The 24,052-nt window shown below is 38.0% G+C and overlaps 1 protein-coding gene across 1 annotated transcript in view; it reads right to left on the reverse strand.

Annotated features, from left to right (window-relative positions):
• Positions 1–12,033, reverse strand: part of LOC147912140 (zinc finger protein 426-like) — a 33,925-nt gene extending 21,892 nt beyond the window's left edge. Inside the window, 1 exon segment of the mRNA XM_087425529.1 lies at positions 11,778–12,033. The gene's annotated coding sequence lies outside the window, so the exon portion shown is untranslated.
• Between the last annotated feature and the right edge of the window lie 12,019 nt (positions 12,034–24,052).

Consider the following 24,052-nt stretch of genomic DNA (forward strand, 5'->3'; position numbering starts at 1 on the left):
CTGCCAGAAGCAGATGCTACATACAATACCCCAAGTCCCTGGTAGCAGTGGGAGTGCCTGTGACCTGAAGTTCCACAAACCACACGGCCACCGGAAACCAGAACTTAGGGAACCTCAGTGGCACTTGTGACCCAAATACTCCTCCCCTTGTGGTGGTGACTGTCTTCCATGAACCTGGGCAATCCAGCAGCAGTGACAACATTTGCAAACCCAGCATCCCCAGCTGCCGAACTGCTAACACCCCCAGCTAACCCAGGAGCAGCAGTAAAGAGGGTACATTGGGCAGTAGCACCCAAGGACGTGGAGAGCCCACGTAGAGCCAGACAACAGCGACAATGGGGCCACTGACCCCAGTCCTCCCCAGCTGCAGAGGCGCCTGAAATTTCTATCCCCCCCCAACAGCAGTGGCACATACAGATCCAAAAAACCAGACATGGCAAAAATGCCCATGATCCCAGCTCCTGCCTCACTCTCCCTGTTCCTCTGCTGCACTAGGGGAACCTGCGACTCAGGTGACTCCAGAGGCAGCAGAGGTGCTCACACCCTGGTGAACCTGGGGACAACATCCACAACTGCAGCAAAATCATAGGCACCAAGGTACCTCGGGGGCAACCTTGGAGGCAGAATCAGCACAATGAGGGCACTGATAACTCCTCTGGGAGAGACAGTGGAGGATGAAAAGGTCAGGGTCTCAAATACAACCCGAAGCAGCCTAGAAGGAAAATAAACAAAGCTTACCTAATTAAGAAAAATGTTTCCTACCACAAATGCATGGGCAGAGGAATAACTCATTAAGCACCATGAAGAATAACAGTAACCAGGTAGCATAAAGAGAAAATGACATTTCTCCAGAAACCAATGCTGAAGTCATGGATCACTGCAATCTAATTAACAGAATTCAAACAGCTGCCATGAAGAAACATGACAGCATACAAGAACACTCGGAAAAGCAGTTCACTGAAGTCAGGAAGAAAATTACTTAATAGAAGGAACACTTCACTAAAAAGAGACATGAACTGAAAAAAAGAATTCTAGAGTTGAAGAGCCCAATAAATGAGATTAAGAAGAAAACAGACAACACTGGAAACAGAGGAAACCACGTGGAAAAAAGAATTAGCAAGTTCAAAGACAGAAATCTAGAAATGATTCAGGTGGAAGAGGAGAGAGAACTAAGATTTTCAAAAAACAGAGCAATTCTATGAGAAATATCCAACTCTATTAAGAAAATCAACACAAGGATAATGGATATCCCAAAAGGAGAAGAGAAGGAGAAAGGAGCAGAGAGCTTACTTAAAGAAATAACAGCTGAGAGCCAGCCCAGTAGCATAGTGGTTAAGTTCGCGTGCTCTGCTTTGGTGGTCCGGGGTTCTCAGGTTTGGATCCCGGGCACAGACCTATGCGCCACTTATCAAGCCATGCTGTGGCAGCACCCCATATATAAAGCAGAGGAAGATGGGCACGGATGTTAGCCCAGGGCCAATCTTCCTCAGCAAAAAGAGGAGGATTGGCAGCAGATGTTAGCTCACGGCGAGTCTTCCTCACCAAAAAAGAAAAAAAAAAAAGATAACAAGAGACAAAGATATACATTATATAATCAGAGGGGACATTCTACCAAGAAGACAGAACTGTTATAAATATATATACACCTAACATAGAGGGAACCAAAGTATATAAAGCAACCATTAACAGACTAAAGAGAGAAAATAACTGCAACAACACAATAATAGCAGGGACTTATTATGCCACTAAAATTGATGGAAAGATTATCCAGGCAGTCAAAAAGGAAACACTAGCCTTACATGAAACTCTACACTAAATGGATTTGATAGAAAGATATAGAACATTTAATCCAAAAACAGCAGAATACACCTTCTTCTTGAGTGCATATGGAACATTCTCAAAGATAGCCCATATGCTGGGAAACAAAACAAGTCTCAATAAATTCAAGAAGACTGAAATCATATCAAGCTTCTTTTCCAAGTGCAATGGTATGAAACTAGAAATTACCTACAAGAAGAAAGCTGGAAAAGTCACAAATATGTGGAAACTAAGCAAAAGGCTACAGAACAACTTTTGGATCAATGAAAAAAAATCAAATGAGAAACCAAAAACATCTAGAGACAAAAGAAAAAGAAAACACAAAATACCAAAACCTATGAAATACAGCAAAACTGGTACTCATAGGGAAGTTTACAGCAACACAAACCTACATCAAGAAAGATAACAAATCTCAAATAAACAATCTAACACTGCACCTAAAAGAACTAGAAAATAAAGAACAGACAAAACCCAAAGTCAATAGAAGAAAGGAAACAAGGAAAATGACAGCAGTAATGAATGAAATAAACTAAAAAGACAACAGAAAGGATCAATGAAATTTAGAACTGGTTCTTTAAAAAGATAAACAAAATTGACAAAGCTTTAGATAAACTATGAAAAAAATGGAAGGCTAAAAAAGCAATCAGAAATGAAAGAAGAGAAATTACAACAGCACAGAAATATAAGAGAATACTATGAAAAGCTATACACCAACAAATTGCATAAACTACAAGAAATAGATAAATTCTTAGAATCATATAACCTCCCAAAATTGAATCAAGAAAAAATAGAGGGGGCCGGCCCCGTGGCTTAGCGGTTAAGTGCGTGCTCTCCGCTGCCGGCGGCCCGGGTTCGGATCCCGGGTGCGCACCGAGGCACCACTCCTCCAGCCATGCTGAGGCCGCATCCCACATACAGCAACTAGAAGGATGTGCAGCTATGACAGACAACTATGTACTGGGGCTTTGGGGGAAAAATAAATAAATAAAATCTTTAAAAAAAAAAAAAAAAGAAAAGAAAAAATAGAGGATCTGAATAGATCTATCACAAGTAAAGAGATTGAAATGGTAATCAAAAACTTCTCCAAAAACAAAAGTGCAGGACCAGATGGCTTTTCTGATGAACTTTAGCAAACATTCAAAGATTTAATACCTGTCCTTCTCAAACCCTTCCAAAAAATTGAAGAACATGTGATGCTTCCTAACTCATTCTATGAGGCCAACATTATCCTGATACCAAAACCAGACAAGGATAACATAAAAAAGGAAAATCATAGGCCAATATTGCTGACGAACATTCACATAAAAATCCTCAACAAAATAGAAGCCAATTGAATAGAACAACACATTAAAAGGATCATACAGCACAACCAAGTGGGATTTGTGTCAGGGATGCAGGGATGGTTCAACACCCGCAAATCAACGTGATACACCACATTAACAAAGTGAAGAATAAAAATCAAACGATCATCTCAACAGATGCAAAGAAATCTGACAAGATTCAACATCAATTTATGATGAAAACTCTCAATAAAATGGGTATAGAAGGAAAGTACCTCAAGATAATAAAGGCTACATACCACAAACCGACAGCCATCGTCATACTTATTGCAGAAAAACAAACCTACTCTTTGATGAACAGGAAAAAGAGAAGGATGCCCTCTCTCACCACTCTTATTCAAGATAGTATTCAAAGTCCTAGCCACAGCCATCAGGCAATAAAAATAAAAAGACAGGATCCAAACACGAAATGAAACAGTAAAACTGACATTATTTGCAAATGATATGATTCCACATACATATAAACCTCACAGAATCCACCAAAAAAAAAACTATTAGAAATAAGGAACAAATACAGTAAATTTACAGGGTACAAAATCAACATAGGGCCGACCCCGTGGCTTAGCGGTTAAGTGCGTGCGCTCCGCTACTGGCAGCCCGAGTTCAGATCCCAGGCGCGCACTGATGCACCACTTCTCCGGCCATGCTGAGGCCGCGTCCCACATACAGCAACTAGAAGGATGTGCAGCTATGACATACAACTATCTACTGGGGCTTTGGGGGGGGGGGGTGGAAAAAAGGAGGAGGATTAGCAATAGATGTTAGCTCAGGGCTGATCTTCCTCACAAAAAACAAAAAAACAAAAAAACAACATAAAAAATCAGTTGCATTGGGGCCACCCCAGTGGCGCAAGCGGTTAAATGCACGCGCTCCGCTGCGGTGGCCCGGAGTTCACCAGTTCAGATCCTGGGCGCGCACCGACGCACTGCTTGGCGAGCCATGCTGTGGCGGCGTCCCATATAAAGTGGAGGAATATGGGCATGGATGTTAACCCAGGGCCAGTCTTCCTCAGCAAAAAAAGAGGAGGATTGGCAGATGTTAGCACAGGGCTGATCTCCTCACACACACACACAAAAATCAGTTGCATTGGTATATAATAACAACCAACCAGCAGAAAGAGAATGAAGACTACAATCCAATCTACAATCACAACAAAGAAATTACCTAGGAATAAATTTAACCAATGACATGAAAAACCTGTACAATGAAAACTGTAAGACATTCTTGAAAGAAACTGAATAAGACATAAAGAAATGGAAAGATATTCTGTGCTCGTGGAGTGGAAAAATTAACATAGTTAAAATGTCCATATCACCTAATGAATCCCAATACATTCCCAATGACATTCTTCACAGAAACAGAACAAAAAGTCCTAAAACGTATATGGAAAAACAAAAGAACCCGAATAGCCAAAGCAATCCTGAGAAAAAAGCACAAAGCTGGAGGTATTACACTCCCTAATTTCAAAATATACTACGAACTTATAGCAATCAAAACAGCGTGGTACTGGCAGAAAAAGAGACACACAGATCAACAGAACAGAAATGAGAGCCCAGCAATAAAACCACACATCTATGGACAGCTTATCTTTAACAAAGGAGCTAAGAATATACAATGGAGAAAGGGAAGTCTCTTCAATAAATGATGTTGGAAAAACTGGAAAGCCACATGCAAACCATTATCTTACACCATACACAATAATTAACTGAAAATGGATTAAAGACTTAAATGTTAAGACCTGAAACCACAAAATACCTAGAAGAAAACATAGACAGTACACTCTTTGACATCGGTCTTAGCAGTATCATTTCGAATACCATGTCTACCCACGGAAGGGAAACATAATAAAAAATAAACCAATGAGACTATATCAAACTAAAAAGCTTCTGCAAGGCAAAAGAAACCATCAACAAAATGAAAAGACAACCCACCAACGCAGAGAAAATATTTGCAAATCATATATTCAAGAAGGGGTTATATATAAAGAACTAAAATATATAAAGAACCCATACAACCCAATGACAAAAAAAATGAAGAACTCAATCAAAAAGTGGGCAGAGGGTATGAACAGACATTTTTCTAAAGAAGATACACAGATGGCCAACAGGTACACGAAAAGATGTTCAACAGCACTAATCATTAGGGAAATGCAAACCAAAACTACAATGACAAAATGGAATACTACTCAGCCATAAAAAACTACAACATTCTGCCATTTGTGACAAGACGGATGGACCTTGCAGGTATTGTGCTATGCAAAATAAGCCAGACAGAGAAAGACAAACACCATATGATTTCACTCATATGTGGAAGATAAACAAACATGTGAATAAGAAGAACAGATCAGTGGTTACCAGAGGGGAAAAGGGTGGGGAGAAGGCAAAAGGGGTAAAGGGGCACAAATGTACGGTAACCGATGATAACTAGACTGTTGGTGGTGAATACAACGCCATCTATACAGAAGCTGAAATATAATAATGTACACTTGAAATTTACAGTTACAAATGAATATGACTTTAATAAAATAATTTTTAAAAAATGGGCAGAGGCTATGAACATTTTCCAAAGAAGATATACCGATGGCCAAGGGGCACATGAAAAGACGTTTAACATTACTAATTACTGGGGAAACGGAAGTCAAAACTACAATGACATACCACCTCACACCCTCAGAATAGCTATTAATAAAAAGACAAGATATAATAAGTTTTGGAGCGGATGTGGAGAAAAAGGAATCCTTGTAGACTGCTGATGGGAATGTGAACTGGAGCAGCCACTAGAGAAAATTGTATGGCGATTCCTCAAAAATTAAAAATAGAAATATCATATGATCCAGCTATTCCACTTATGGTTATTTATCCGAAGAACACAAAACAGTAATTCAAAAAGATACATGCATTTCTATGTTCATTGCAGCATCATACACAATAGCCAACATTTGGAAGCAACCTAAGTGCCCATCAACAGACGACTGGATAAAGAAGAAGTGGTGCATACATCGACAATGGAATACTACTCAGACATAAAAAAGACGAAATCTTGCCACTTGCAACTAGGCAAATGAACCTTAAGGGGATTATGCAAAGTGAAATAAGTCAGAGGGAGAAAGATAATTATCCTACGACTTCACTTATGTGTGGAAGATAAACAAACATAACACATACAGAGAACAGATTGGTCATTACCAGAGGGGAAAAGGGTGAGGGGAGGGTGAAAGGAATAAAGGAGCACATGTGTATGGTGATGGATGGCAACTAGACTTTTGGTGGTGAACACAATGCAGTCTATACAATACTTGAAATACAATGATGTACACCTGAAATTTGTGTTATAAACTAATGTGACCTCGATTAAAAAAAATAACCTTTAATAAATCAAACACAAACCAACAGGCCAAATGGTATTTGAATCTACAAAATAGTATTTGAAGGATGCCAACCACTGAAAATTCCGAACTTCTTTATCTGTGAACCAATAATATCACCCTCACAGCCCTACAGCCCTTATTCTACAGTTCAGAAGACTAAAACCCAGAAATACACATGGTCACAAAAATCTTGTGTCTAGACTCACACTATAATTGTACTTACTACCAGGGGTCTCAAACTAGGGGTCCTTGGGCTGAAGATGCCCACCAATGTATTCAGTCAGGTGGTGCCTACACAGAATGTTTTCCTTTTCTTTTTATTTTGTAACTGAGATATAACTAATTTACAATTAAATACATATCTTAAGTATGTAGTGGACAAGTTTTGACAATTGCATATTCTCATGTAATCACCAGCCTAAAGAAGATACAGAACATATTTATCTCCCTACAAAGCCTTCTTGTTCCTTCCAGTGCATTCCTTCCTCCTTGCTCTCAGATGAGCAATTTCTGAGTTCCATCAGTCAGTAGACACACTATTCTATATGCGTACATTAGGCAGTTTACGTAGCATTTCCAAAGGATATCCTACTTGATTTTTCCTCTACTGTTTAGTTTAACACTATGAGCAAAATATATTAAAATCTCCCACTAGAACTGTGGACTTATCTATTTCTTCTTCTAATTCTGTCAAGGAAAGCTTTATATATTTACAACAATATATTGAGTGGATACACATTTAAATTTTTATATTTCTGGAGAAACAGAATCTTTTACCATAATGACCTCTGTAGCTTTACTAACGCTTTTTGACATCAGCTCTATTAATGTTGTCTGACATCAGGATGAGCTTCTTTTGGAGAGGTGTTTTTGCATCTCATGGGCAGCATTATGTCTGTTTTGGATGCCAATGTTTGCCAGTACAGAGTGGCAGAGATCCTGGCTCATTGAAGGCACCTACTGGTTGATGATAAACAGACAACAGAGATCCTTCACACCACTCTTCAAGTATACCTACATTATAGCTAACTAAATGTTCATAACAGAATATATCTCAGTTTTCAGAAATATATTTAATTACGCTAAGAATGTGAGGGTGGGAGGAACACTGTCTTCTGTGCACTCATCCACCAGCCTCGGCTTCTCTGCACACCAGTCAGTTGCTTCCCATGGCCTCCTTATATGGATACTTAGTGCTCTAGGTCTTGCACAGATACTGGCACCCGATTCCCTCCCTCCATCTACCCATCACTCAGGACTTGTCTGCATCTAGGGAGTTGCTTACTGCTTGCCCACTGACTGTTGACTACCTCTGGTTCTGGCAACCTTGTGAACTTCACCATCCAGTGGGCTGCCATGATACCTTCTCCAACAAGGTCCGAAGTCAAGCCTTGGGGAGAGGGCCCTCCTACTAGTTTGGCTTTCCTTAGGGACTCTCCATCAACTCTAGGATATATGTTGGAATTCTGTTTATATCCTTATGTTACACTTCTCTTTTTCTAATTACAGTGTGATTTCTGTCTCCTGATTTCAAGCAGACTCACACAATCGAGAAGAACAGTGGTCCCTGCAGACAACTGAATAAAGAGGAGATTTGGAGATATGTTCAGCCTAGTCTTTGGACTTGAGGAAAAAGCTGAGGTTTCCTTGCCAATTGAGGAAAGACATTCACGGAATCACAGTACCTCATCCTCATCAACATTATCTTCAGAATCCTCACCAATTGTCTCACTATGGCGCAGCTAGCTCATCGGGACACTCAAGTGGCAAAGAGAGATGGTAACACGGATATTACAACACACATGGAGCCTTCAGTGCTTTCTGGTCACCTGCATTGTCTGGGGAGTCCTCTGGTCCTTTACCTGTGGAGTGATTCTAGCCCCCTAGATGCACCAGTATCTATAAAAAGTCAAACAGGAGGGGTTACTCTGGATGTTCAGTCAGAGAATCAGAGGCCTAATCTAAGTAGGAGAAGGAATCTCAAGTGGACTACAAATCCACTATATGTGTATTAATGTAAACATTAGCTATGATTAATAATAACATAGGTGAATTACTTAGATCCTGATTAATTCCCTGAATGAATTTATTACTCATAAAATTAAAACACATTCATACTTTTCCCTTGATTCACAGCATTTGAACAGATTACCACTTATTTTTCCTGTCAGGTATACACGGAAGACTAGGATCCTCCCTCAGCATTTATCCCAAGCAAATAAAAGGTCTCTACTGTCAAATTTGGGAGGAACTCCTGATGTTCTCCCCTCTCCCACCCTAGAAATGTAATCAACCAAATACAGAACGCGTTCCCCATCTCCCACTCCCCATCCCTTCCAACATGGCTAACCCCTCTATCTTGTCTTTTTATGACAAATATTTATCAACTCTCTTTCTTACCTTCATCTACTCCCATATAAAGAGGGAGAAGATAATATTGTCCTCTATTTTAGCTCCAGTACCTTAATCAATTTGTAACAACACATTCACTTTCTTGGAAAGATGTTTGCCTCCAGTAGTTTACAACTTTCCTAAGAATAGCCCTGGGTTGAATTTTTTCACTAGGCACTAATCCAGCACTCAAACATTCATTAAGTGGGGATATAACTTCTAGTAAATGAACAGATACAAGAAATGCCTCGATTCTTTCACTTTTACCTTCTACAAAACTCTCAAATCATTTCATTTATTTTCTTTTCCATAACAATCATCAATATCTAGGTTCCATGATGGCATTTAAAAACTTATTAATCATAAGATTCTATCTTGATTTCATGCTTTCACTTTCATGTTTCCTGAAGTCCATTCCCAAAGCAGGTGTTAGTGGGTTCTACTTAAGTTGCAATGGATTCAAATTAGTCTCCTGCTAAAACATCTCACAAGTTTCTAGGGCCTTAGAATATTGTCCAGCGCACCTCATTCCCCTGCTCCTGGCCCTGCTCTCCACTCTATCTCCCACCACTCTGTCTGTTCTGCTTCTGCCAACCTTCTTTCCTCCGTTTCAGAAATATACCAAGGTCTCAACTACGCTGGATTTTACTCATCAAGTTCCCTTCACCTGAAATGTTCTCAACCACTCTACAAATCCTCACAATAGCTTGACAACATGACTAGGTCAATCCTACTCAGGCTTTGCTTCACAACTTAAGTATCAATCCCTTCCAATAAATATTACCACCTCATATCAAGCCATTATGACGTCCGTATCACAAACTTGCCAGTATTCATTTAATCTCTGTATTCCCAGATAGACTGAAAGCCCCATGGTGGCAGCACTATGTCCTTTTGGATGGCCTTTCTCCACTGTCCCTGGCACAGTTCCTAGCTCATTAAAGGAATTCAATGACCATTTGTGGACTGTCAGACAAATGCCATTACCCACAAACATATTACAATATAATATAAACAAATAAAACGAACACAAAATAGAATTACAAATAAAACTTAAATAAGACTCACATAAAATGTCTGTGAAAAATATAAACAAAAAGATAGGACTTTTGAAAATGTATTTGAGTATTTTTACTCAGCATGACAGTGGACAGGATATTCTTTTTGAAAACAAGTTCTTGAAGTTAGAACTAAAATTTGTTCCTTACGTTTCGCCACAATTCTTAGACATGTTTTTAAAATGTTGATTCAGAAACTACAAATGGCACAAAACCTATGGAAGGAAACTTATAATATCCAGCAAAAGCAAATGTATATTTGCCCTTTGACTTAGAAAACCAACCTGAGCAGCTTACCCTGAAAATATACCCCCACAAATGTGAGACAACATATACAGATGATTATTCACTGCAGGTGATTAACAGATGTTAAGATAATGGCTAGAAAGGTTGTTGGGGAACAAGATATTCTGAGTTGCAGAATATCACCCCACATGGGACTTTTTTATTCACAAGGAAAAGTCTACCTTTATAACAGAGCACTCTGCTGATCACTACCTTACGCCAGTAATTAAAGTTGGCATCACTAACTGAGGGATGGCATACATTTCTGTCCTCCCTATGGAATGCAATTTCACGTACACATCACCTACAAAATATTCTGAAATGATCTTTTGAAGCCTCTACACCAAGAGTTGGCACACTTTGGTCACACGCTTGTGTGTAAAGCTTGTGTAAATAAAAGCTTTGTGGGAACACAGCTATGCCCTATTGTTTACTTAGGTCTATGGCTGCTTGCGCACCACAAAGGCAGAGCTGAGTAATGCTGACACCTTACGGCCTGCAGAGTATCAAGTACTTACTATCTGGACCTTTTCAGACAAAAAGTTTGCCAACCTCTGCTCTAGACCCAACTACCAGTTAACAGAAAATACAAGAAATGGAGGAAACATTTAAACACACCATGAAAATAAAGTCAGAAATATCAAAATGCGTGACTTGCTAAAAGAACTCTTCAAAAAGTCAATATATTGGACAAACACCATCAACTGATCTAATACAAAGACTAAAGGACATAAACAATTGTCATATATAAACCTTGATAGGATCTTAGATCCAAAAATAACCAAAAACATAATTTGGAACAAAGTGGAGAAGTTTGGTTTTTACACAGAGTAGGTAGGAGATGACATCATGATCTTTAACTTTCTTGGGTGGAACAACAGTATTGTGCTTTTAGTAGGATAACGTCCTTATCTTTAGAATATGCATTACCACGTGACTAAAGGTTAAATATCATAAACACTATTTTTATAGTATCCTTATTACTCACAGAGAGTTCAGCATAAAATGCATTTATTCACCTACGGAAAAAGCAAACACGCAAAATTCAAAAAATAGATGAATGTACTACAGTGAACATTCATTGTATTGGATGTTCAAATTTTCCGTAGGTTTAAGACTTTACGAAAGAAAAACATGCGGAAAAAACACAGTCTAAATTCCTATTAATGGTAAACTCAATTATTCTACAACTAGTGTCATACAGTCTCCATCTTTTTCTCCAGGAGGCCCCCGTTCTGAACTTTTGTGGGGATGTACGGGCCTAGGAAGTTCAGACGACGAGATAGCTGAATAGTCTTGATTTTCTTGAGAAGAAAGACTTGTGGTCCACATACGTTTATATTTATATACAGAAATATGCACACCCTTGACATCTAAAAAAAGCATCTTATATTTCTACCTTTCTGTAACGTTCAAAAGACAAGAATAAGCAAAGGTATAGACAAATTCTCAGACGACACATTCGTTTGCACAGGAAAAGCAGAAGAGGCCCCTGAGCCAACTTTCCCCCGGACTCACGGGAACACGACGGGGTCGCCAGGGCCGTGAGAACCGGAGCGCGCGGGGCCTGAGCAACGGGACTCGAGCAGCGGAAATTCTTCTCCTTCTGGAGAAAAGTCCCGAGGTTACTTCGGAGGCTTCTGAACAGGGGAGCCCAGGGGATGAAAACCCCCGCACACGCGCCCTTCCCGCCCCGGCTCCGCGCGGGGACAGCGGCCGGGCGGACGCGAGCGAAGGGGACCGGCCTCTCTAAGGAGGCTCCTCGGGGTCCCGGCCACACCTGTCCTTTACCGCCCTCCTGCCCCCCAGGGCGCTCCCTGCACGCGGGCCTCACCAGGGACGGGGTCACCACACGTGGACCAACGAGAATCCAAGATGTGCGGCCTCACCGGACAAAAACACCACGCGAACCAATGACGCCACTTCCGCTTCCTCGCTCGGGTCGTGCAGGGCGGGGCTCCAGGGCTCGGGCTGCCAATCACGTGCGACCATTTCAGGTCCAGAAATTGCAGTTCTCCCCGCGTGGGTGCGGATAGGTCCTGGGGTCGGCTCCGCGCGGGGGCTGGGGGGCGGAAACAAGCCCAGCCGCTGGGTTGAGGATAGAAGCAGGTCAGTGGGCGGGGCTACGGGTCGGCGGGGAGGTGGCCATACGGGGGTGGGGCGGGGCGAGAGGACGCAGAGCGCGGAGTTTAGACGTCACTAAGGAAAGGCTGGCGGTGGGGACTAAAGCTACCAGGTGCTCATGAAAAACTTTTCTACCTGCCTCTCCAGGCTGCTAGAGCCTTTACAATGATTCTCCGGTAATGATACGCCTGCCAGTCCATGAGATGGTCTGTCTACTCCATTCAGTGAATCCGGTCTTTAACCTTTATTTCTCCTACTTTCCTTTCCTTTATGTTGGACAACACGCTAAACTCTAATCATTGATTCCTTTGCGTTTTCAGTGTAATGACCTTTTTCTGTAATTTTCCTTTTTCTTCTTCAAATATGTGTTTCTCTTTTTTATTTTTACGATCTACCGTATGGTCCAGGGCCTCCCATAGTAAATTTTTAACTAGCACTGATAGCAGGCATTCTTAACCTAGGAATGGTTCTCAAGTTTCTCTGTTAATCAAGTTTGCTGTGGGTTTCAGTGAGTGGCCTTTGTGGAGTTAATAAAGGCTTTTAAAATCCTGATTTACTAGCACATTTTACCAATAATTGTTCATATGCCTTATTAAATGTTTCATTCGTCTATTCAATTAATAACTCTTTGGCTATGGCAATGTTTCATCTGTTGCTGTAGAAAATATGTTTTATGTAGCCAAGAAAGTCTGTTTTAAAAAATAATTTCTGGGTTTCCTGCCTTGGCTTAAAAATTTTCTTCAAACTCTAGATTACAGACAGATTTCCTAATTTTCTTCTAAAAGTTTTTATGTTTAATGACTTTTTAATCCTCAAAGATGTATTTTGGCATGTGGTGTGGGGTAGTGGATGCAATTATTTTTTTCCTCCAGTAAGATGGTCAGTTGTTGTAGTATCATTTATTGATGAACTATCCTTGAAGTACTGATTTGAAATTCCACCTTTATTTATTTATTTTTCTTTTGTGAGGAAGATCAGCCCTGAGCTAACATCCATGCCAATCCTCCTCTTTTTGCTGAGGAAGACTGGCCCTGGGCTAACATCTGTGTCCATCTTCCTCTACTTTATATGGGACGCCGCCCCAGCATGGCTTGACAAGCTGTGCATCGGTGCATGCCGGATCCGAACCCGGGCCGCTAGCAGCGGAGCATGTGTACTTAACCACTACGCCACGAGGCTGGCCCCTTGAAATTCCACCTTTATTAAAGAATAAATTCGTATATGTACCTGTACCAGTTTCTAGACTCTTCTGTGCCAGTAATATTTACTTATGCCTGTAGCACACTCTTTTGGTTATAATAGTTTTATATTAAGTTTTAAGATTTAGTGGTAAAAATATAATGGTACGTAATGTTTGTTGCATCTTACTGCTCTAGGTGCTTCAGAGACATTAAATTTTTATGCTCCTAATGATGTAGCTACTCTCATGATTTTCCCTTTTGTTTGTGTTTTGGAACAGCAATAGTGAAAAGTAATTCACATGCCATACAATTTCCCCATTTAAACCTATACCATGCAATGTTTTTTAGTATGTTTACAGAGCTATGCAACCATCACAGTCTTACAATCTTTTCGTTACTCCAAAAGTACCCTTTGGCTGTCATACCCCCATTTTCTGCTCCCTTAACATCTAAGCAGCCATGAATCTATTTTTCTCTATAGATTTCCATTTTCTAGACATTTTATGTAAATTAAATCATAGAATGTTTTGTCACTAGTTTGTTTTCACTTACTATGATTTTCAAGATTCATGTGTATTGTAGCATATATCATTCCTTTTTACTGCTGAATGATATTCCATTGTATGGATATACTGCATTTTTTTTATTCAACAGTTGATGGACATTTGGGTTGTTACCACTTTGTGGATACTATGAGTAATGCTGCTTTGAAAATTCACGTGTACCTTTTTGTGCAGACATATTTTCATTTCTCTTGGGTAGTGTATTAGTCAGCATCCTCCAGAGGACCATATTTAAAGATCAGAGAGATCATTTATACGTATGAAAATAATATAATGAAATATATAAAAATATATGTATAATGAAATTTATTATAGGGAACTGACTCTTGCAACTGTAGAGGCTGAAAAGTCACACAATCTGCTGTCCCCAAGCTGGAGACTGAGGAAGCCAATGGTGTAGTTCAAAGGCCTGAAAGCCAGACAGCCAATGACACAGATTACAATCCATGTCTCAGTGCTTGAGAGCCAGGAGCACCAAGGATAGGGGAACATTATCCCAGCTCAACAGTGAGGCAGAGAAAGAGAATTCAACTTTCCTCCACCTTTTTGTCCTATTCAGGCCCTAAATCGGATTGGATAATGCCCACCCACATTGGAGAGGGCAACCTGCTTTACTCAATCTACTGATTCAAATACTAATCTCATGGTCGAACCCAGAAATAATATTTTACCAGATACCTAGTCTTTCTGTGACACAATCAAATTGACATGTAAAATTAACTATCACAGGTATATACCTAGGAGTAGAATTGCTGGGACATATAGCAACTATATGTTTTTTTTTTTGTTTCTCTTCGTGAGGAAGATCAGTTCTGAGCTAACATCCGATGCCAATCCTCTTTTTTTTTTTTTTTTTTGCTGAGGAAAATTGGCCCTGGGCTAACATCTGTGCCCATCTTCCTCCACTTTATATGGGACACGACCACAGCGTGGCTTGACAAGTGGTGCATTGGTGCATGCCCGGGATCCGAACCTGCGAACCGTGGGCCGCCGAAGCAGAGTGTGCACGTTCAACTGCTGCACCACAGAGCTGACCCCAGCAACTATATGGTTAACATTTAGAAGAGCTATCAGACTGTTTTCCAAAGTGGCTACCTCATTTACAATCCCACCTTCAATGTATGAGGGTTCCAATTTCTCCACATCCTTGCTAACACTTGTTATTGTCTTTTATTTTTTAACCATCCAGTGATGTGAAATGGTATCTCATGAATGAATTGTGTTTCCCCAGTGACTAGTGATGTCAAGCATCTTTTCATGTGCTTGTGACCATTTCTATATTTTCTATGGAGAAATGTCTGTTCAAATCCTTTGTTCACTTTAAAATTAGATTATTTGTCTTTTTATTGTTGAGTTGTAAGAGTTCTTTATTCTGTAGATAAGTTCCTTATCACATATATGAATTGCAAATATTTTCTCCCATTCCATGGTTGTCTTCCTCTTTCTTGAATGTATCCTTTGGATTACAAAACTATTTAATGTTGATGAGTGTCCTTTGAAATACAAATGTTCTTAATTTTGATGAATTCCAATTTATCTATTTTATTTGGCTGCAAGATGCTTTATATATCACATCTCAGAAGCCATTGGCAAACACAATGCCATGAAACTTTTCCCTTATTTTTTATTTAGCAATTTTATACTTTTTGGTCTTACATTTTGGTCTTTGGTCCATTTTGAATTAATTTTTGTACATGGTGTAAGGTAACGGCCCAACTGTATTCTATTGTATGTAGATATCTAGTTGTCCCAGGACCATTTGAGGAAAAGATTATTTCCCTTCCCCGTTGAATTCCCCTGGCACCCTTCTCCGAAATCAATTGAGTATATATGTGAGGGCTTATTTCTGGACTCTCAATTCTATTCCATTAATCTATATGTCTGTCCATAAGCCAGTAACACATTGTTTAGATTACTGTAAATTTATAGTTCAATTCTATTCCATTAATCTATATGTCTGTCCATAAGCCAGTAACACATTGTTTAGATGACTGTAAATTTATAGTAAGTTTAAGTCAGTTGATAAGTTCAAGTCAAGGAAAGAAAACAAATGAGACCAATGGAAAACATAAAATAAGATGACTAAATTAAATTCAAACTTATTATAAGTTACGTTACATATAAATGAACTAAATGATCCATAAATAGTAAGGATTATTTGTATGGATTTTATAAAGATTAATGCAATGTAAGAATCTGAATTGACTTTAGACCATATAAAGGACAAGAGTGGGAAATTGTGAAATTTGAATGATGTCTGTTGATTAGTTAATAGTATTTTATCAGTGTCAATTTTGGGGCTTCAATAATTATACAGTGGTTACCTAAGATGTGAACCCTAGGGGTAGCCCAGTGAAGGATATACAGGAACACACTGTCCTATTTTTATAAGCTCTCTGGATACCTAATTTTATTTCATCACGCAAAGTTTATTAAAAATCCTGATTTTAAAAGTTTCACCTCTGATGTTTTTAAAAAAGAAATCTAAAAACTAATGGTACAGTAAGAATGATAAATAAAAGGAAAACACTATTATATCACTACATAAAAATCCGATGAAACAGATTTTAGTGGAATGCACGTTCTTACACTTAAAAAGTTTACAGATAATGTTTTAAAGATTCAATTCAGCAAAAAACTACAGCAATTCTAAAATGGTATGCACCTAATAACGCAGCCGTCAAAATATAGCAAACAGAAATGGACCAAATGAAATTAGAATTACAAAAGCCATCATTAGAGTGGAATATTTTAATATACTGCTATCTGGAATAGTGTAGAGGAACAAACATTCAATAGCCATCATGGACGTGAACAAAACAATAAACAAGTTGGACCCATAGACAGAGATAGTCCTGCTGACTGCAAGGATAAAATATACATCTTTTCAAGTTCACACGGAACACTTATGAAAATTGAGCACAAACAGGCCCAGAAAGCATATGCCAAGCATTTCCAAAGATTAATATAATTTCCTAATCACAATGCAAATAAGTTAGAATCAATAACAAAAACATAATAAAAACACCATATGTTGGAAATTTAGAAACACGTTTTGAAACAACCCACCTGTCAAAGCACAAACTATAGTAGAAATTAGATATTTTATAATTGAAAAGTAAAAAAAAAAACTACTTAACCAAACTTTGGTGGAGAGTCACCTATAGCAATATAAAGATAGTGAAAGCCTGAAATGATTATATAATAGGAACGAAGAAAGTGTGAAAAATAATGAGCTATGTGTTTCATTTTACAGGTAGAAAAATAATAACAAAGTATAGTCATACATCACTTTACGGCAGGGATATGTTTTGAGAAATACATCATTAGGCAATTTCATTGTTATGTGAACATCGTAGAGTGTACTTACACAAACCTAGATGGTATAGCCTACTACACACCTAGGCTACCTAGTACTAATTTTATTAGACCACCATCATATATGTGGTTCATAGGTGAGCAAAATGTTGTCCTGTAGTGCAAACACAACAAAACTAGAATGAAAGTAAAAATTCATAAATTAACAAAATAAAAGATTCAATGGACTGAAGTGTGTCCCCCCCTAAAATTCATCTCTTGAAGCCCTAATTCCCAGAGGAATGGCATTTGGAGCTGGGGCCTTGAGAGGTAATTAGGTTTAGATGAGGTTGTGAGAATGGGATCCCATGATGGTATTAGTGCCCTGAGAAGAGACTCCAGAGAGGTTGCTAGCTTTCTCTCTGCCATGTGAGGACAGAGAGAAGGCAGTCATCTATAAGCCAGGAAGAGAGCTCTCACTAGGAACCTACCTTGCTGGCATCAGATCTTGGAATTCAGCCTCCAGAAAATGAATTTCTATTGTTTAAGCCATTTAGTCCATGATATTTTGTTATGGGACCAAAGCCTACTAATGTAGAACACAAACCAGATATACAGTAGATTAATAAAAACTAATGTTCTTTGAAATTAATTCACAAAACTGAATAAATACTGGCAAGATTAATATAGGAAAAATAAGAAGTCACAAGGCAATGATTGTAGAGATGAAAAAGGGGATACAAAAGTATATAATTACAAAAGCCACAAATACTAAAAATATAAGAAACCAGAAATTTGAAAATAGAAAATTTCCTGTAAAACAACTTGCTCCACTGACTTATGATGAAACTGGAAAACTGAGCAGTCCTACAAATATATAAACAATTTAATTCTTGCTTTTAAATTATTCCTAAATATGAAAACAAAACTAGTAACAATGGCAATAACTAAGGCAGATTCAGATTATTTTGCCAGTGAATTTTGACCTATGAAAGAGAAACAATTCTTCCCGTATAGAAATTGTTTAAGAGTTTAGAAAAAGAGGAGATACTGTTATATTTATACAAAAACCAGGCTATAATAGAGTAAGAAAAGAATATTACCTGCCAAAGTTACTCAAACATACTTGTAAAAACCTTCTCTAATATATCAGTACATATAATACATTCAGGTATAAAAAAAAGATAATCCATTATGTCTAAGTTCAGTTTTTCTAGAATTACAAGGTTGCTATAACATTGGATATCAATTAACCACATTTTTTTTTTAAATTTATTTATTGATTCACTCAAATATTAGGTATCTATCATAAGCAGATACAGTTCTAGGTACTTGAATAAGATCAGTGAACAAATATGATCATCTCAGAGGAATCAGGGGAAAAGATTTAATAAACTCAGTAGGCATTTATCACAAAGCAAATTCTCCAACTATGAAAAGGAGGATAAAGCCTTAACCTTGTAAAATCTACAACAACCAATGCACTGAATGGTAAAGATGGAAAGCATATCCTGTTAGCTTTAGGAAGACAAGGATGCTGCTTTTACTCCTTCTAGTCATTATTATACAGGAGGTTTTGTTTGGTCAGTAAAGGAAGAAAAAGATATAAATGACCTAAGGATTGAAATGGAAAAAAAAAACCTGCCATTAATTACTGACAATGCGATTGCCTATGAAGAAAATACAAAAGATTCTTAAAAAAATAATAAAGAAAATTTAACAAGGCTACTAGATAAAATTCAGTATACAAAAATCAACTGCATTTTACATATCAACAATCAGAAAAATCAAACTTAACAAGTTTAACATTTACAATTAAGAAAATTATAAAATGCTTAAGAATAATCAAAATATGCAGTCTTTTTGAGAGAAAATTGTAAGACACTGAACTCCTTTGAGGAAGACTTAAATAAATGAGGAGGAATATTCTGTTCATGGATTAGAAAGTCCAATACAGAAAGCCCTCCAATTCTCCTTAAAATGATTTATTTAGAGTTTCAGCAAATGTTTAAGAAAGAGTACACCTACTATATTTGGAGTAACCTTACAAGCTGATGCAAAATATATACAGATCTCCCCACAACTTACTGATCACAAAAAGAAAAACAGGAACTGCACAGTGCAAACACGGGACATTTGCACCACTTTACACCAAGTGATCAAAATTAACGTTACCAACAATGGGAAAAATGAAATCACAGGCCTCTCTCTATGTGACACCCTGAAGTGTACATCTCTTTTTTGGTATTCAACCCCAAATTCAAAACCTGAATCTAACTGTGAAGAAACTTCAAAGAAACCCTAATTGACAAATGCTCTCTAAAGGAAATGGCTGTATTCTTAAAAATTGTCCAAAACATAAAAGACAAAGAAAGAGTAAGGAAATGCTTGAAATTGATTAAAGAAAAATGACCGCTAAAAACAATACATGACCCTGGACTAAAGGGGACATTTTGCAATAAAGGACATGGGACGGCTGATGAAATAGGGATATGGACTACAGATCAGATAATATTTTTGTTCTTGGGAAACACATACTGAAAATATTAAGGGGTAAAAAGGCATGATGTATGCAACTTACCCTTAAATGCTTCAGGAGAAAAAAATCAGACACTGAGAAAGAGAGAGAATGAATGAGAAATAAAAAGTAGCAAAATGTTAAAAATGTTAAAAATTAGAGCTATACTGGAGTCCTTTGCAGTAGTCTACCAACTTTTTTTCTCTGTCTGAATAAATTTCAAAATTTTAAAAAGACGCCGAGAACAGAAAAGACACTCCTAAAGGAGAACAATGGCATAGGAAGTAGCTCTATCAGGCATTAAGAAACATGGCAGAGTTAATATAACAATTGGTAATCATACAAAGATTAGACCAACTGACCAAAGGAAAACAACATCAAGCCCTGAAACACACCCAAATAAATATGGAATTTTTTCAATGGCTGTTTTGACACTGCAGATCAGCAGGGAAATTTGAGCTTCTAAATACATGATCTTGTGAAAATTTTATGTGCATTGCAGGAAAAACTAAATTTGACATATATTGATAGCATACACAAAAATCAATCCCAGATGGATTAAGAACATACGTTTGCAACAAAAGCTATAAAAATTTTGTAAGGGAAGGTAGTAGAAAATATTTATAATGTCAGAGTTTTAAAAATTTCTAAAACAAGATAAAGGTAAGGTTGAATAAATCTGGCTATGCCCAAATTAAGAAATCCTTTTCCTTAATAAAACATAAAACGGAAAACACATAAAGTGGAAACTACTGCAGTCATGTAACTCACAAATGATGAGTTTCACATTGTATAACAAAAGCCTTAAAATTATTTTTAAAAGACCAATTATTATAAAAATCAGCAAAATACATGAGCAGGAATTTCTCCAAATACACCACATAATTGTATACTGTTCATGCCATCAGTAATCATGGTAAGGCAAATTAAAACTACAATGCGATATCATTTCACAACCACTTTTGGAAAATATTGTAATTAACTAATAAGGTTGAACACGCACAAAGGGAATGAATCAAGTCACAAAGGCATAAATCAATAATGACAGCTTTAATAAACAGTTCAAAAATCACATAAGGTAGGTATTTCCTCCTTATGGGCTATGTATATAAGTAGTAAAACCTAGGAAGAAAACTGAAGAAATGGTGGATTTGTGTCTGGATCTTAATTTATAAAGATAACTGAGTGAAGACAAAAATAGATTAATGCCATTGAAAGAAAACTTTATTACTTACAATCCCAAGAGAAGGGTCATGGGAAGCCATGCAGGGCTAAATGTGGGAGCACCAGAGTCGGTCAGGAGGCAGGAGTGAGGTGAAAGCCTGGGTCACAGACTTTATTGGGGTGTCCAGAAAAAGGCAAGGCAAGGCAGAATAAACACTTTAGGATTGGCAATTTTTAATAATTCTGGCAGTGCTTGGGGCAAAGGGAGGTCCATAGTTGCCTGGTACCTGGTCTTGGGTTGATCTAGGGCTGGGGAAATATTGGCTTGGTGTCCAAGAGTTAAAAGAGGTGGTTGTGTATGCAGGCTTTGGATTGCTCAGTTTACACATAAAAGACAGATGCCCAAGCATATTGCTTACTTCTTTAGGAATTAGCTAGTCCTGGGAAGGGCCATCACCAGCCAATTTGACCCCCAAAAGGTCGAAATATCATAACATACAGCAAATTAAAATCATGATTAATAAAATTGATCCTCTGATCATATGACATTATACTAAGGAAACTGTAGAGTGATAATAGTAGAGATTTTTAGAGGAGGGCATATGTTTCCCTAAACACCATAGAAAACATTTTATTATGAAAGTAAGAAGGAGGAACACTGGTAGAAGAATAAGGAGTCACTATAAGCCAGCCCATGTTCATCTTTTTCATTATGTATGGCATTAATCAGGAAAAAAATCTGAAAAATTTTTGGAGCACCTTACAATATCTTGGTGGAGTCATAAAGTGTGTTAAAAGTATGAGTCTGACAATAGTCAAACTGGCAAGTCTGGTAGTGATGTTGTTGGAGGGTATGAACTAAGTTAATGAAGTATATGAAAAGATTAGTGGTTTTGTGTATAACCAAGGGGAAGGTGTATTTATGGCTGGAGATGCAGGACAGGAGGTCATGGTGGAAAACTGGAGGAGTGTAGTAGGAAAAGGCCCCCGGAGGAGAGTGATCCTCTCTGCAGTGAGTCAAGGGATTGACTGATATGAGTCAGGTATCTCCTGAGGAAAGCAGGAATTTTCATTAATTTTTAGAATCGCACAAACAGAAATAACCTCTATCAGATTTCCCCATAGGTGTGGCAGTGCAGGGATGCAGGTTTTGGCGGAGAGCAGGGAGCATACTAGGATCATGGGCTACGCAGCAAGCTCAGAAACACAATAGAATCCCTAATATCAATAGTAAAATAGCAAAAATGTCCTGTGTCCAATTGTGCCTTAATTGACGGAGGCCAAGAGCATCATGAACTGGGTGAAGTCTTCACCAGTGACAAGGACTTGGGCTGGGGTAATGTCATCTGAAGCGATATCATGGCCCACAGTAGGCTTGTGGGCCAGGGTGATGCTGTCTAGGATATGGGACTTAGGTTGTTGTGAGAGTCATCATTTGCCACGTTTGATTGAAATAGTGACATATTTGAAGGGTTTGGGCCTCTAGATTGTAAATTAATGAAAGCACCCAGACCAGAAGTCATAAGACCAACAGGCAACACAATTGTGTGCAGCTGTGCTTGACAGCTTTTTTGTTTTACATTTTTGTGGAAGTTTAGCCTTAAATGGGTCGCATATCGGATGAGCAGCTGCCTGGCTCATGGGATAATTTTTGTTGATGGGTACCAGGAGAGTATGCACCCTCGATCTGCCTCCAGCTCTTATGGAATTGAACATTTAACGGGCTCACAGCAAGATAGAGACCCATTTAGGGGTCCATTGGTTGAACTGAATTTTAGAAGGATTGTTTGAGGATATCATTATGTCTCCCAGTTAAACTGGCTGTCTGGGATCTATCAGGCACAAAAAAGTTTTATTGAATGCTTTTTCCAAGACTACTATTATGTATTTTGAGGAGTCAAATATTTGCCTTGGTTACTATTGCTAACATCTGTCTTACTGAAGAGAATAAGGAGTGTCCTGACAAGGCCTTGTATTGTGGCCTCAGTATATGTAGAGACGTGTAATTTTGATTTATAATATGAGTATCTGTGAGTCAAGAGATTCCAAGAGTTCTTGACCCTGAATGGACACTTTTTAGGCAATGGCCCAACAGTTCATAACAAATGTGAAGATGGGGCCATTTGCTGGCCAGGGCATCGAAAGCCAAGATGACTGCCTGAAGTTTGTCCAAGGGTATTGTTTTTGGAGTCTTGTTTTTTATCTGGGACATCCTGGGTAAGAGATGGAAAGCGGTAACATTCCACTGTGCTCCATCATGTGTGATGGTCGGTAGTGACATCCACAGAGTCCACAACTCTCACTGCTGTTTATTCAGTTAAACCCAAGGGGTTCCTCAGGTAGTCAAGAGATGGATTATTTATTTACTTATTATGGCATCTATGTCCAAGATGGCATATTTTAGGGAAATGGGAACTATGACTATGGGAAATTTAAGCATCGCTACAATTAAAGTAAGGTACAACTTTTTCCTCTATTTTTAGCTACTTATTAAAAATTATAGGGGAGTATAATGTTTAAATGCAGTGCCATCCCCAGGTATAATTGTAATTTGAGTGGTAATATTGATTAAGTTTATAAAGATTTGTCAATTAGTGCATTTTAGCAAATGTTAATTTAGAAGTTATGTTGTAGAGGCACAAAAGCCAATCAGTGCACTTTTAATCTATTTGTTACATGCATTATTTAGTATAGAAACTTTGTTACATATGTATTACATAGATCATAATTATATATAACATACAAATTATTAGTATATACATTTTAATATATAAATTTTGGATTTTTATTTTGGTCAATCATGGATCTCTTAATTTACACTTTATATACAATTTAATAATTTATTTACTATGCATCTATATTAAATATTATACATATACATATATAAATTATATAAAAACACACACACATATGTATAATTTATGTAGTTAACCTTTATTTTATTTC

Source organism: Ceratotherium simum, chromosome 39, assembly GCF_057802395.1.
Source record: "Ceratotherium simum simum isolate JZ-2026a chromosome 39, ASM5780239v1, whole genome shotgun sequence".
NCBI classification, from domain to species: Eukaryota; Metazoa; Chordata; class Mammalia; order Perissodactyla; family Rhinocerotidae; genus Ceratotherium; species Ceratotherium simum.